At 55.6% G+C, this 14,003-nt stretch overlaps 1 protein-coding gene across 24 annotated transcripts in view; it reads right to left on the bottom strand.

Annotated features, from left to right (window-relative positions):
• SRCIN1 (SRC kinase signaling inhibitor 1) overlaps positions 1 to 14,003 on the bottom strand; it is a 65,563-nt gene that overhangs the window by 39,641 nt on the left and 11,919 nt on the right. The gene's annotated exons all lie outside the window — the stretch shown is intronic.

Here is a 14,003-nt window from a genome sequence, read left to right as displayed (position 1 = left end):
ATGCAGTCTCACCTGCGTACCTCCCGAGCCCCACAATCCACTAGTCTCAAAGCCACACCCCCAAGCATAGCCTAGGTCTGGGGGTGTCAGGCGCTGCAGCAAACATGTGCACCTCCACACAAGGGCTGACTCGCCGGGCCACCTGGGGCAAAGAAGAGGAAGCTGGGGATCCTGGGACCCAGCCAGATTCTGTCCAGCACCAAGCCACCTCAGCCCCCTTCCTCCACACATCCATTGTGCATTAGGCTTGCCGCCAGGCCTCACTCACCTCCTGTGCTCCACAGGAGGAAAGGAGAGATTCAGCCACATTTCAGGAAAAGCCACCCCTTCCCTAGCACACGTGTGCGTGTGCACACACACACACACACACTCCTCCCCAGGCTTTATGGCTAAAGCATGTAGATCTGGGGGACAGAGACTTTGAGGCCCCAGCACCTCCCACCAAAACTAAAGGAAGAATGATTTCCACAGACACAAATTCCATGGCTTCCAAAGGCCTGATGAGGCAGCATCATCATGATGTATGAGCCTCTCAGCACCCCTTTTGGGGGATTATCACAGTGGCCCCATTTCAGAGATGGGGCTGCCGAGGTCACAGAAGTCCAAAGACATGCCCAAAGCCACAGTGAGTGGTAGAGGCTAGATTTGACCCCAATATCTATTAGGTTGGCCCCATCCCCTCCCATCACACTTTCTCAACAAATGTCTATTGACAGAACAATGGCAATACCACATGGCACTAGGTGCTCCTCTCTGTTTATCTCACCTGTCCCCAGCCTGGCACTGAGTCTGGGGTCCCTCCTGCCTCCCCCACCAACCCCATACCAGGCATCTGTCCCTTTCACTGTAGTCATCACCCTCTGGCATGCTCCCCAAAGTAAGGTCCAGATTCACAAGAGCTATCTTTGGCAGGAACAGTTTCATATTCTAATACCTATACCTTTATTTTCATAATAATTAGGAAACCCCAGATAGAAGGTCCAACCACTGATGCCATGGATATTATTCCTGGGGATGGTAAAGAGATAAGACTTCCTTTTAAGTAAATTTATTTAGATTCAAAGAGAGTTAATGAAAAACAATGAGTTAATATGGTGCAGAGAGTCCCTGATCTGGAGGGAATTCCCAAAGATGGCCCCTGATTGAGTGCGGCTGGGAACCCTGGGACCATCTTCAGGAAGGCCTAGTCTCTGCCCTCAAGATACTGCTGGCAATCTAGGGGACCACTGAATGTGGCTTAAAAGGAGTGACCTGGGGATCCCTGGGTGGCGCAGCGGTTTGGCGCCTGCCTTTGGCCCAGGGCGCGATCCTGGAGACCCGGGATCGAATCCCACATCGGGCTCCCGGTGCATGGAGCCTGCTTCTTCCTCCGCCTGTGTCTCTGCCTCTCTCTCTCTCTCTGTGACTATCATAAATAAATAAAAAAATTTAATTAAAAAAAAAAAAAAAAAAAAGGAGTGACCTGAATAATCATCCAGGAGAAGGAGAGACAGGATGGGGATGCTCTAGGCACCAGAGAAATAGCCCCAACCAGAGTCGGGGGGCTGCCTCCCATGAGCTTTAACCTCTGTCTTCCGCTTACCCTCAGCACCAGAGATTTGCATTGGGTACAACTGAGTAGGAGGAGACCGTCCACGGCCATTGGCCTCTCTCTGCCCAGGTAGGGTGGATTCCGCCCATGGGGCTTGCTGCTGGAATCCCAGGTCTAGAGTTTGGCCCAGCCCTGCCCAGAGCTAGAGGGACTTTTCTCCTTGTGCCAGACAGCCAGGCTCACAGTGCCCTCCAAGGGCTCTGGACACACAGGTGCAGGGGACAGGTCTCCGGTTCTCATTCCCCGCCCCATGCCTTTCTGCCCTCTGGGACCCAGAAGAGCTGCTCAGCCCCATCCCCACCCTCCATGCCTGCACCTGCTTCCCTGGCTCCTAGGGGGAGGTCTCAATATGTCTGGGCTGAGACAGAGACAAGCAGGGACTATGGGAGGTCCAGGGGTCACCCAGGGTCTCCCAGGTTGGTTAAAGGGGCAAGACTGGGCTGGCAAGGAGGGGTCTGGGCTGCTAGAGCCGGCAGTGGAGGGGAAGCAGCTGCGGACAGTGGACATGTGCTTGCAGCCCTATTTATGACTGCAGTCCCATATATCTCACTGTGGGTGGCGGTGGCAAGGAGGGGGCTGCCCAGCAGCCTGAACAGAGGGAGAGTAGAGCAAGGACTGTCCCTGCCTTCTTGAGGTCAGGGCTCAGCTGGCAGGTACCCAGGCATTGGTGAAGGGAGGAGTCCGGGGTGAGGCAGAAGCTCGATTCTAGGGGGTGGCAGAGAGAAAGGCAGGGGCAGGAAAGACAATTTGCTATCTCTGAGGGGTGGTGGGAAGGAGGGGCTTTGATCTGCAAAGCTGTAGCATGTCTTTAAGAACCTTCGAGAGCCTCAGCTTGATTTAGCAAAGACAGAAACTAGCTGGGGTGGGGTGGGGAGGTGTCTGGGTGTCTCAGTCCATTAAGGGTCTGCTTTCAGCTCAGAGCTTGATTAAGGGGTCCTGGGATCGAGCCTTGTGTCAGGCTCCCTGCTCAACGGAAAGGCTGCTTCTCCCTCTCCCTCTGCAGCTCCCCCTCCTTGTTCCTCTCTCTCTCTCTCTCTTTCTCTCTCTCTCTCCCCATTTCTCTGTCAAATAAATAAATAAATAGTCTTTTTTTAAAAAGAAGAAAGACAGAACCTAGCTGGAGTGGGAGAGGGGAGATGAGGCTCCTGCTCTGTGCTTGTTTCACTCCTTTCTGCAGGGCGCCAGCTGACTGAGGACTGACCTGGGCTTCTGGACTGTGGGGCCATCCTGTTACCCCTGAGGTCAGGGCACTGGGAGAAGAGAACCCCGAGCCTGAGCTATGCTGGGTTTCAAGTCAGCTCCTTTACCTGAAGGACCCCGGGGCTAGCTGTTCATTTATTTACTCATTCAGTCAACAGGTCCCTTCCCTCTCGGAGCCTGAGGGAATTAATCTGTAAAATGGGGACAGTAACCTCTAAACCCTGTCCCTGTCTTGCTGACCACCCCCCGCAAACTGGCAAGACAATGGAGGAGAAAATGTGTTCTTTTGAATTAAAGATATTCCTGGCACATTGGCTATTGGGCCCTAGCAGGACAGCCTTCCCGTTGCTCCTGCTCCTGCTCCAGCTACCACCAAGTCCCCGGAGTGGCCCTGACCCTCCCCAGACTGAGCAGCTCAGTGCAAAGTCCAGGAGATCGATTACAATCTAGCAAGCAGCAGGCTCTGGGCACCCCGGTCCGAGCAGATCAACGCTTCCCGTTCCCAGCAGCAGTGACAGGGGGCAGTAAGGGGTCCGTATGGGCAGGGGTCTTCAGGGGTGGCAGAGGGGACAGATGGGACAGAGAGGCCTTGATGGGTAAGCAGGCTGGGGATTGAAGGACCATGAAGGGTGGAGGCTGGGGAGCCAGAGAAAAAAGCTGGGGTCAGAGGATTTGCCAGCCAATCATAATTTTTGAGTCAGAGACCCAAGCCCTGGAGAAGATGCCTGAGACTGGTGCAATCCTGTTCAGAACGAGGGGGAGGGAAAGTGGGGAGAGGGGTTCTGTTACTCTCAGCTCAGCCTTCCCAGCCTGGGTCTGGGGGAAGGGCCGGACCTGTGGCTGGGGTGACAGGAGGTGGTGGGCGCCTCCCAGTGGCCAGAGGGGGATAAGGGCGCAGGCGCTTGGGAAGACAGCCACATTGTTGTTTTCTGCCGCCAGTTCCAAATTCCACCTTTATTTATGAGCCTGATTTATTTTTATCCTCCTCTGCATTCTTTTACATGAGATCACTGTAACTCATGATGAGAATTAAGATCCCCAAGTTTTAGTGACACCATCTCACTAGCCATCGAGCCCATCTCCACCTAGTGTCTTTACCCCAGATGTCACTACTGTCCTCTGGCTGCCACTGGGCAACATTCACACATGACATCATCTTCAGAGGAAGAGAATGTGGAGAAGAGAAGGGGGGAGGGAGAGGGAAGAAGATCAAGGAAGGGAAGGAAGTAGACGAAAGAAGGAAGCTACAAGGTCCCAAAAAGAGAAGTCTCTCTCTGAGGTCCCTGCTGTGAGGACCCCCAAGCTCAAAACCCAGAGTTTAGGTCCCTGGCTCCCTCCCCCCAGAGATCAGGAAGCTGGATGAGGCCCCTCCCATGAAGACCTGAGAGGGCTCCCAGGCATGCCCCATCCATCACCTGGGCAGAGATGGGGGCCGGGTACCAGCTCAGGGAGCCCACAGGTCCTGGGGGCCAGATCCCAGTGAGGCCTGAGCAGGGCAAGAGAAGGGGTGCATGGAGACTCCTGGAAGAGTGGAGGGCCTGGCTTAGACCATAAAGTGCTTTACACACACACACACACACACACACACACACACACACGCATACGCACACACATACACACACACACACACGCAGCTCGAGGCTCCCCCACTCCCACTGTCTGCAGCCAAACAAGAGGAGCCCAAGTCACCCAGAAGGAGCCCCGAGGCGGCTGCCACTGTCAATTGTGCCTGACATCTCCATCCTACTGGGTGCCTGCTGCAATCAGGAAGCACGCTGTGCTGGGAGGTCAGAGGCCAGAGGTCAAAGGTCAAGCTTGGCAGAGGGTCCAGGAACCTAGAGCAGGTAAGGTGGTCATCCCTTGCCTCACTCCACCCCCTCCCCTTGAAGGAACCGGCCTGTCTGTTTTTGGGTGCCCCTGGCCCTGTGCTGCTTGCATGCCCCTGCCCCTCAGTCCCTGCTATCTGTCTGTAGGTCCCTGGAGCAGAAGCCCATCTGTGTCTGTTTTCTAAAACCATCCTTTCCGCCCCATACCACAGCAACCAAAGTCATTTTCCGGGCAATTGCCTTTCTGTAAACATTCCTGTGTAATATCCCCCCAAATTGCTAATGCCCAGCGCCCTGTTGAGTCTCCCTGTCACTCCAACCAGAGCCTCAGAGACTGGCAGGGGGGGTGGAGGGAGGGGGGATAGGAGGAAGGGCGATTGGAGGGGAAGAGGGAGTTGGACCAAGGATTAGGGACAGGGCTTCATGTCCAGTTCCTGGCACAGAGTGGGGGCTGGAAGCCCCCATACCTGCCCTGTTCCCTATTCCTCACCAACCCAGCAGCACCTTCCTGAGTGTCAGGCCACCTCAGGACAGCCTGTCTGGTCTGGGGGGCAAGACAGAGAGGAAGGAGGAGGGGAACCCATGAGAAGGAGGCCAGGGAGTGAAAGGAGCCATCTTGAAAGCATGGGGCAGATGGTTAGACAATAAAGGTGACTTCCCAGTGCCTAGGAGCAGAGGCACCAGGGAGGCAGGGGCAAGGCCAGGCAAGCTATTATCCCTGGGTCCCCCTGAGGTGTCAGATGGGTGGACAGAGAAGTAGGAGGAGGCCAGGTGGAGCCCATCCCCCATAGATGGACCACTTCTTGGAGGCTGCCTTAGTGGGGAGAAAGTGGGCTGGACAAGAAGGCAACAGAGGCAGGGTGGTCCCTGGCTGATGCTCCTCCTCAACCCCCAGCACTGATCTACAGAGCTACATGGGGAAGGGCCCGGGGCAGGTTAGTTCTCCTTGAAGTACAACCAGGGAAACTGAGGATCAGGGAGATTGGGTGACTTCAGAAGAATCACCAAACGGACTCTCTTCCCTCAGGCTGGGACGGAGTGGGGGAGCCTGGGGGATGGCGCTGGAAAGCAGGGGACTAGGACTGTGGCCCCTGCCCCTGCCCACAGAGCCCTTCCACCCCCATGCCCAGGGAGCTCTGCTACCCCAGCCCCCAGGGAAGCTGGGGCGGAGACTCAGGAGGGGTGTGGGGCAGGGAACAACAGAGCCCCGGAGGGAGCCAGGTGGCAGGGGAGGGTGCAGGGCACTGCCAGTCACAGCTTCGCTCAGGCAGAAAAACACAAACCAATTTGTGTAGATTTAAAACCCACTGAAGGCTACTTAGTTGGTAAACGAGTTGGAATCGAATTAAAGGACCTCCTCGGAGCTGCGGGGAGGAGCCCTCACCTGCCCAGGAGGAGCCATTGCAGGGGAGTCTGGGTCCCAGGTGCCCCCAGCAGAGCTTCTGGGGCTCTCTCTGGGGAGGGAATTTGAGAGAGAACGGGTGTTGGGCTCCCTGAAGGTAGGGCAAGCACTGCCCCAGCCAGATGCTCCCTCTGCCAGCTTTCCCGTCTCATCCTTCCCTCGCCAGACTCTCCTGCCGATTCTCTCCACCTGCTCCAGCTCAAGGCAGGGCCGCATGTCCTCTACCAGGGACACTAGTGTAGGACCCTGGTTACCTCATTCGGTTGGAAGCTGCCTCAGGGCAAGGCCTTAGCCTCCTCCCTCAGACTGGAGGCCTCCTTGATGGGAGAGCTACCACTCCATCCGGATGGGGTGATCTTGCAGGACAGAATGGGGTGGGGGAAGGAGGCCATCAGGCCACCTCAGGAGAGGGGTGGGGGCCTGGGGGCCATCAAACGACGTCAGGCTTGGTGTCAGTGACATCTCCACCAGCCACCCTGGCTCTGCATGGCTGTGGAGTCCTTGCTTCCTTCTACCTGTTGCCCTCTCCCATCAGTGGGCAGGAGTGACACCTCCAGCCTGTTCTGTGTACCCCTGCCTGTATCTTGAAAAGCAGTCTCTGCGACTCCTCCAGCCAAATGCCTTTCACAGGAAGGAAACAAAGGCCCAGAGAGTGGACCTGACCCAGTCATACCGGAGCTGGAGACAGAGCCAGAAGTGGAACCCAGGCATCCTGGACCCCAGGGACAAGGATTTTTTCCATTCCACTATGCCACTTCCCAGAAGGCAATTGCCAGGAGAGCCACCCCCCCCGCCAGGCCCCAAGCCCCAGGAGGACATAGACTAACAATCTCCTTAGGAGGACTCGGCGGCTGCAAGGTAGAAAACATGCTAGAGCATCCTGAGCTCCAGAGAGAAGAGCTGTGGGTCATGGCCAGCCACAAACCTAGGCATCCACCCCATCCCGGGCGAAGCTCACCACACAGAAATCAGGGGCCCCACATAGCACCCTGACCACACTCCTCAAACAAGACTTCCCCTTGCTGCAAAAGGGCCAGAAGCCAGCCACTTGACAAGAAGGCCAGATAAACAACCTTCCCTCTTTCCCCTGCACCATCCCACTCCGCAAACAGGCAAAGCTATGACGTTACCAAAAATCAATTTGGGAATGAGAAAGCTCTGTTCAAACCTAGCTCTGCCACTAACTAGTTGTGTGACCTTGAGCAGGTTAGCAGCCTCCTTGAGCCTCAGTCCTCTCATTTGTTTAAAAAATAAATAAAAAGCTAATAACACCCAGTAGACAGGCACACAGGTTGTGCACTGAATAAAGGCACCAGCCTAGGGGGCAAGTGGGAGGCAGTTCCTTCCCCATCGGCCTGATTCCCTGATTTCCTTTCACCCCACTGTCAGAGTTTTATCAGACCCAGCACTGAAGGGTTTTGATTTTTTGCTACTAATGAAGATCTGGCTAATTGACTTTCCTGGGAACGGAGGGGGCGGAGATGCAGAGGGGAGCGTATCACCCTCTGTCTGAAGCTGTTGCTGGAAAAGCTGGGACCAGCCCTGGCGTGGGCCCACGTGGCGCCGCGTTAACAAGCTAACTCCTGCATGGCATCTCCACCATCACGCGCCCAGGGAAGGTGTCCTGTCAGCTCTCCGTCTCCTTGGAGAGGCAGCCGAGAGGAACACAGGCTGAGAGGAAGGAAACACAAGACGGTGGGAAGGGAGGGACATGGGCACCTGTCCCCCAGCTCTGCCACCACTCTGAAGAGGCTGCCAGAGCTCCTGCTCTCCCAAGGGGCACTGGAGCCTCAGGGTGCTATGGCCAGGGCAGCCAGCACGGACAGAGGGACCTCACCGCTAAAGTTGCCTTGGGCCAAAAGCATGCTTAGAGGAGGGGACCTCCTGTTCCCAGGGGGAGACATCCCAATCTATTGGAAATGAGGGGCCCATCCATCACTCCCACCTTCCCACGGGGAAGTTGTCAATATCCAGTGTTCAGCGAGAGCCTCCTAGATGTTGGGCAGGAGCCCCAGACTTGCTAGATCCTTCCACATCCTCCACAGAGACACCATCCTTCTTGGGGTCAGACTCTCTCTAGGAGGCGCTTTCTCTGCCAGCACCCAGACAGCTCCCTCAGCCACCAGAACCATCAGGGTCCTGGTATCTCCAGATGCCAAGCGCATGCTCAGCAGCTCAGGCACGCTCCTGCTCACTCACCCTATCGGCATCATACTTGTGCACCATGGTGCACACCCACTTGCCCAATACCCGCTCACCAACATGTGTCCAGCCACAAACTGCCCCACCTGCACCTGCCACAGGCTTCTACACGCAGATGGGCACACCCAGGCCCAGCCAGGACCCAGGTCACCCAGACGCCACCCTGACTCACCATTTTGCCATCTCAGATGCCATATGGACAGACAGCACACTGTGCCGTGTAGACACATCATGTACATTTAAGGACACCTCCCACCCCCCAAGAGATCGCAGTGCATCCAGAGGCTACCTCAAGTGCCAGGTCAATCCATCTCCAGCTTAGAGTGTGAGACAGTGGGGACCCCATTTGCCTTTCCTGAATCCAGCTACACCTCAGGGAAGCAACTTCCTTGGCCTCTCTCCTGCTTTGCCAGGTTCAGGGCTTCCTTGCTAAAGTGCTCGAATTCCTTTTTGAAATAGAGGGATGGGTATAAACCTCAAGGCACCTCCACTCTGACTGTTGTTTAATCAAAAGGTGATGCCAAGGACAGAGCACCCTCAGCCTCTGCTCTACCTCTACAGGTGCTCAGGGGGAGGAGCCATGTGCCTTTGACCCTCTTCCACCTGCTGCGAAAGGTGAAGCCGGGGCCACTGGGCTCCAGGGCTCAACCCTCAAGTTATGGGTTAATTACTCTACTGCCTAGCAAGCTGACAGAGAACAAACAGACAAATCTGCATCATATTATTCCTCTCCCTGGGGACACCAGGTTAGGACCAGAGAGCCTCTGGAGGGTTGAGGCCCAAGCGGAGGTGGGAGAAGGCAGGAGACCCCGCAGATTTCCTGCCTGACCTGGGAAGCCAGATCAGATACCACAGGCATCTTTCAGAATTTGTCCCTGTTGTCTCACCTGAACCCGCCCACTAGAGCAGATCCAGGAAGTCAGAGCACAGGCTGGAAAGCAAGCAATAAAGTCTCCCCTTCCATCTGCAAGACTGGAAGCCTCCAACCTTCTCTTCACAAGTAAACCACCCGTCCATTGAAGTGACGAGGGGTAAGCTGGGCACCAGGCCCACTGGGTGCTGTGGGAGATGCCAACCGGCTGAGTGCCACTGCCCCCAACAACTGTACACATCACCCCCCACCCCTGGACAGTCTGCGAGGGCTCGGTGGCCAGTGCTTACTCAGTTCTCAGGGTCCCCTTGTCAGGTTCCTCTCTCTCACTTCACAACGAGGAAGAGGAGGTTCGGGAAGAGTACCTTGCCCAGATCAGAGCTGACAAGTGGAGGATTCTCATTTCAAGGGTGGGGGTTCTCAGCACAGACCCCCTTCTTTCCTGTACACCCTGCTGCCCTAAAGGAAATGCTGACTCTGCCACTAAGGCATCCCTGTGTCGTCCAGCCACTGGGCCAGAGCCTCTGTTGTCCTCCTCTCAAGTCTGTGAGAGAGGAAGACTGGAGCAGCCCTCCTCCTGGGTGAAGCACAGAGACCCTGGGCACCATCCCCCACCCCGGGAGGCCCCACACCAGGAGATCCAAAGGGACTCTTCCGCAGGGTGGGGCTGGGAGGGATGGGGGGCAGGGAACTGAGCTGCTCCAGGGCCACAGAGGCCCATGGCTGGGCAGAGGTCCCACAGTTCTGAAAGAACCTCTAGGTGCCCTACCTTCTCACACTTTAGCTGGGTACAGAGTCCTCCCAACCCCTGCCACAGAGGAACTGGAAGTTCTCCCTATCTCAGGAATGCCATCCAGCCAGGGCTTGGATACCTCCAGGAATGGAGAACTCATTACATCTGAGTCACTGATCATCGTGTGGGGTTATTCCTTCCCTAAAATGAGCCAGCATCTATGCCCATGGCCCTCAGAGGGATCTGGGGCAGGTCATGACCTCTCCCTTCAGAGCAGGATGGGGGCTTTGGAACCTGAATCTCCTCTTCTGAACCCAACACTTTAGGTCCTTCCTTCATGGCCTGGTTTTAGCCCCCCAGCCATCTGCCTTCTGTTGGGTGACCTCCATGTTGTTACCACTCTTCCTCGTTGGTGGCCTTCAAAACTGCTCCAATGGTGTGATGAGGTCTGAGCAATCCAGATGACCCCTCTCTGCTTCTGCCTCAGCAGCCCTCCCCCTGCTCCCAGCATGTGTGCCGGGGTAACAAATACCCAGGACACACCCAGCCCTGCTCTGGGACCAGAACACACTTGACTCCTGCTGCTAAATCTCAGGCCTCCCCTGACCTTAAACTTTGGAGGCCAACTTGATTCCTCTTGCCTGGGATGGATGACTCTTCTGGCAAGGTCAGCTGAAGCTGCCTGCTCCTTCCAGGCACTTCCATCTGTCTTCTGGTGCCTGGCCTTGCTAATATGATTCAAGGACTCTGCTCCGGGGCTTAGCCCCCTCCCAGCACCTCTATCCCCTACAGCCCCAGTAAGGCAGATCCGAGACCTAGGCACCCAAGGGTGTACTCCAGAGTCTACCCCGGGCAGCCTGCTCTGCCTATAAGTCTCTGGTTAGTGCCCTGAGGCCCTTGATGCCCTGTCCGGCAGCCAGCCCATCTCAGGAGCATGCCTAACCACTCTGAGGACTGGAAAATCACAACCCGCAATATACTATCTGATGCATATTAACTACACAGTGCTTCCTTCTATTCTGCTTCCTCCTCCCCACTGCTGACCCTGCCCTACTGCCAGGGGGGTCCCAGGCTTGGAAGGAGAGGCTCCCTCACCCCCAGCTGCTTCCCTGCACTGTGCCCCATATCTGCATCCCATGCTCGTGCGGTGGCTAATTCTGGCATCTCATCAGACAGTAATTATGGGGGAATCAGCAGTGCTGTCATCTCTGCAGCTCGGCACCTGTCACCACGCCACCATCCCCAAGCTGCTGGGATGGGACCGGAAGCTGAGGGAGGAGGGGTGTGCTGGGGTGATGGGCATCCACTCCCTCCCTGCCTCTGCAGCCCTCAACTTCTTCAACCCTACCACCCCACAAGCATGGGGCACATACTGACCGGGTGGCCACTGGCCATCGAGGGCAGGTACCTAGAGTGTGTGTCATGCGTCCCGCGCACACATGCTCACGACCAAACAGAGCAGGAATAGCACAAGAAGCCAAGGTTCAAATGTTGCTTAGGCCCTCTCATATGTGTGTGCTCTTGAATAAGTCATTTTACTTCCCTGGATGTCAGATTCCCCAAAGGCAAAATGGGGGAAACAGTGCCTACCCTTGGGAAGATGGGAAGAATTAAACATGTGAAGAACCTAGCCCCATGCTTAGCACGTGTACAATCATGTATTCACTCAACAAACAATTAGGAGGCACCTATTCTGTGTCGCCATCACCAATGCACCATAGTTTGGCAAGGATCACGCTGGGGCCACACTAGGCACAGGTATTTTGTCCAGCTGGTGCTGTGCTGTTTCGTTTTTTTGAATTTTAATATCTTTAAGGAGCACATGCACTGTCCCTCACCATGGTTCCCACCATTGCTATTGTCCTCATCCTCAGCTTCAAGGCTTCATGCATTTCCTGCCCCTGAAGAGCAAAAGTGGACCAGCAGGTTCGGCTGCGTCCAGAACCAATGGCCAGAAGACACATGACAGTATGGTGGGAGAGTTCAGAAGGTCAAGCCTGGAGGTGGTCCTGGAGGAGCATCTCAGGGAGGCGCAGAAGTGGAGGTGACAAGGGGGGACATCCCGGAAGATGAGCCACTAAAAACAAAGGTTCACAGAGGAGACAGGCCAGCCCCAGGGGGAGCTGCTGGAGACACAGACTTCTAAGGGGGGGGGGGGGTCCTTCCTGGTGTTGGATCTCCAGGCCCCCAGGCATGCCCCATCCTCCAGGATGGTTTACTAGGTGGGCCTCACCGACGAAGTCACAGTGTGAAACCACCTTACAACCAAGCAGCACATGCTGTCACAACCAGGTCACTGAGTCACTTCCCTGGCCCTGTGGCCCATTCCCCACAAGGAGAGGAATTCTGCTCTGAACCAAAAGGAGGTCGGGAAATGGGAACATGCTAACCTCCAGACCCCTCCCCAACCTTCTCCCACTCTAGGCTCCCCTGGGGCGGAACCAGGAATGGGGTTGGGGCAGGAAGGTGGAGATAAACCTCAGAGCCAATTCTCATGAACTCTGGAGGAACCCCACTCGCAGGGCCTCAGAGAGTGAGGTAAAGTGTACCTCTCTGCCTACAGCATGAGAGACCGAAGCTAGAGTCCTTTAGGTGGAGGGGGAGTAGGGCAGTATGGAGGCTGCCATAATGGATTATCTGTGTGACCTTGGGCATGTTGCTTGACCTCTCTGTTCTGTCTCCTCCCCCATAAAACAATAGCATTGTTTTACTAGCACATGCACAGAGCTTAACCCAGCCTATGGCTCCTGTATTATCAAGTAAACATTCAGTAAATATTGGTCATTAGTATTTTCATTTTTACATAGGATGATTTTTCCCCCAAAACTCAGCAAGGACTAAATGAGCCCCCCACCTTGCCAGGCCCCCACTCCCTTGCAACTCAGAGCCCACAAAGGGAGCTCAGAGTACTCTTGTAAGTGAAACCCTAGTCAATGTTGAGGCACTGACCTCCACGGATGCCCCCCACCCATCCCCACCCCTAATAATCCTTCACTGTACTCTTCCAAAAACCATCCAACCTATCTTATTCTGCTCTGGGTGGATAGGCAGGACCGGGTTGCTTCCCTTCTTTACAGATACAGGAAGTCTTGGAAGATATTGAGCTCCCTGCCTCTGGGAGTATTCCAGAAAAGGGTGGGTGAGAAAGGAGAGCATTCAGGCCCCCTTCCTGGTTCCCTGCCCCAAGCCCACCGGGGAGGCTGAGGCTCAGCCCTTCTGCTAGGGGTACCGGGGAAGGGGGGTTGGCCCGAGTGACCAGGACAGGGGGGAGGAGGGTGGGCAGAGGGGAAGGGCTGCTGTCTCAAGTGCTCCTGCCTCCTTCTGGCAGCAGCCACTGGGCAGGGGAGGGAGGGGAGCAGCCCCGTTGCTCTTTTAGGAAAACGGTAATTTTAATTAAGAGGCAGACAAACGAGCGAGCGCTCTGCAGATTGTCTCGGAGCAAAGTTATTAAAAAGCCATCAAGGCAGCAGCAGCAGCCACAGTGGCAAGGAGGGCTGCCTCCCCCAGCTGCCCGCCCAGATTGGGGCTGAAGCATCCTTCAGAGAGATGGAAAAGGGCTGGAGGATGTGAGTCTTCAAACAGCCATGGTGGGGATCCTGCAGCCCCACTTCTCAGGTGGGGGGACAGAGAAGGACCCAGACAACACTGGGCTCAGGCTGCCCTGGGGTGGGAGGGGTGTGAGCAGAAAGGCGACCAGCAATGGGGCACAGTCCCTGCTGTAGGCCAGGCTCTGGACCAGCTGCTGCTTTTCTTGTATTCTTCTCATTACCCTACCATTTCTGTTTTGAATTTACACTCCTCCCCCCTTTTTTAAGTAAGTTCCACACCCAACGTGGGGCCTGAGATAAAAAATCACATGCTCTATTGACTGAGCCAGCCAGATGCCTGACAACCCTGCCATTTTACAGGCAGGAACACGGAGGCTCAGAGAAAAGCATCTGGTCCAGGCCCACAGAGCTAGGAAATGGCTTAAATGAGGATTTGAGCCCAAATCAGGTGGTCTCAGGTCCAGGGCCCCAAGTTGCTGGTCCTGGGCACAGACTTAGGTGGTTGGGTCACTGAGGCCCTGTGAAGTGGCCTTGGCACTGCTCCAACCATGCTGCCCACAGTCCCCAAGATCACCAAGGACTTGGAGCCTCGATTACTGCCTACTTGGTGGGGTCACACGATGTAAAGAG

This window comes from Vulpes vulpes, chromosome 2, assembly GCF_048418805.1.
Source record: "Vulpes vulpes isolate BD-2025 chromosome 2, VulVul3, whole genome shotgun sequence".
Lineage (NCBI taxonomy): Eukaryota > Metazoa > Chordata > Mammalia > Carnivora > Canidae > Vulpes > Vulpes vulpes.
The sequence above is the reverse complement of the archived record's forward strand: the minus strand, read 5'-3'. Positions and strand labels throughout refer to the sequence as shown.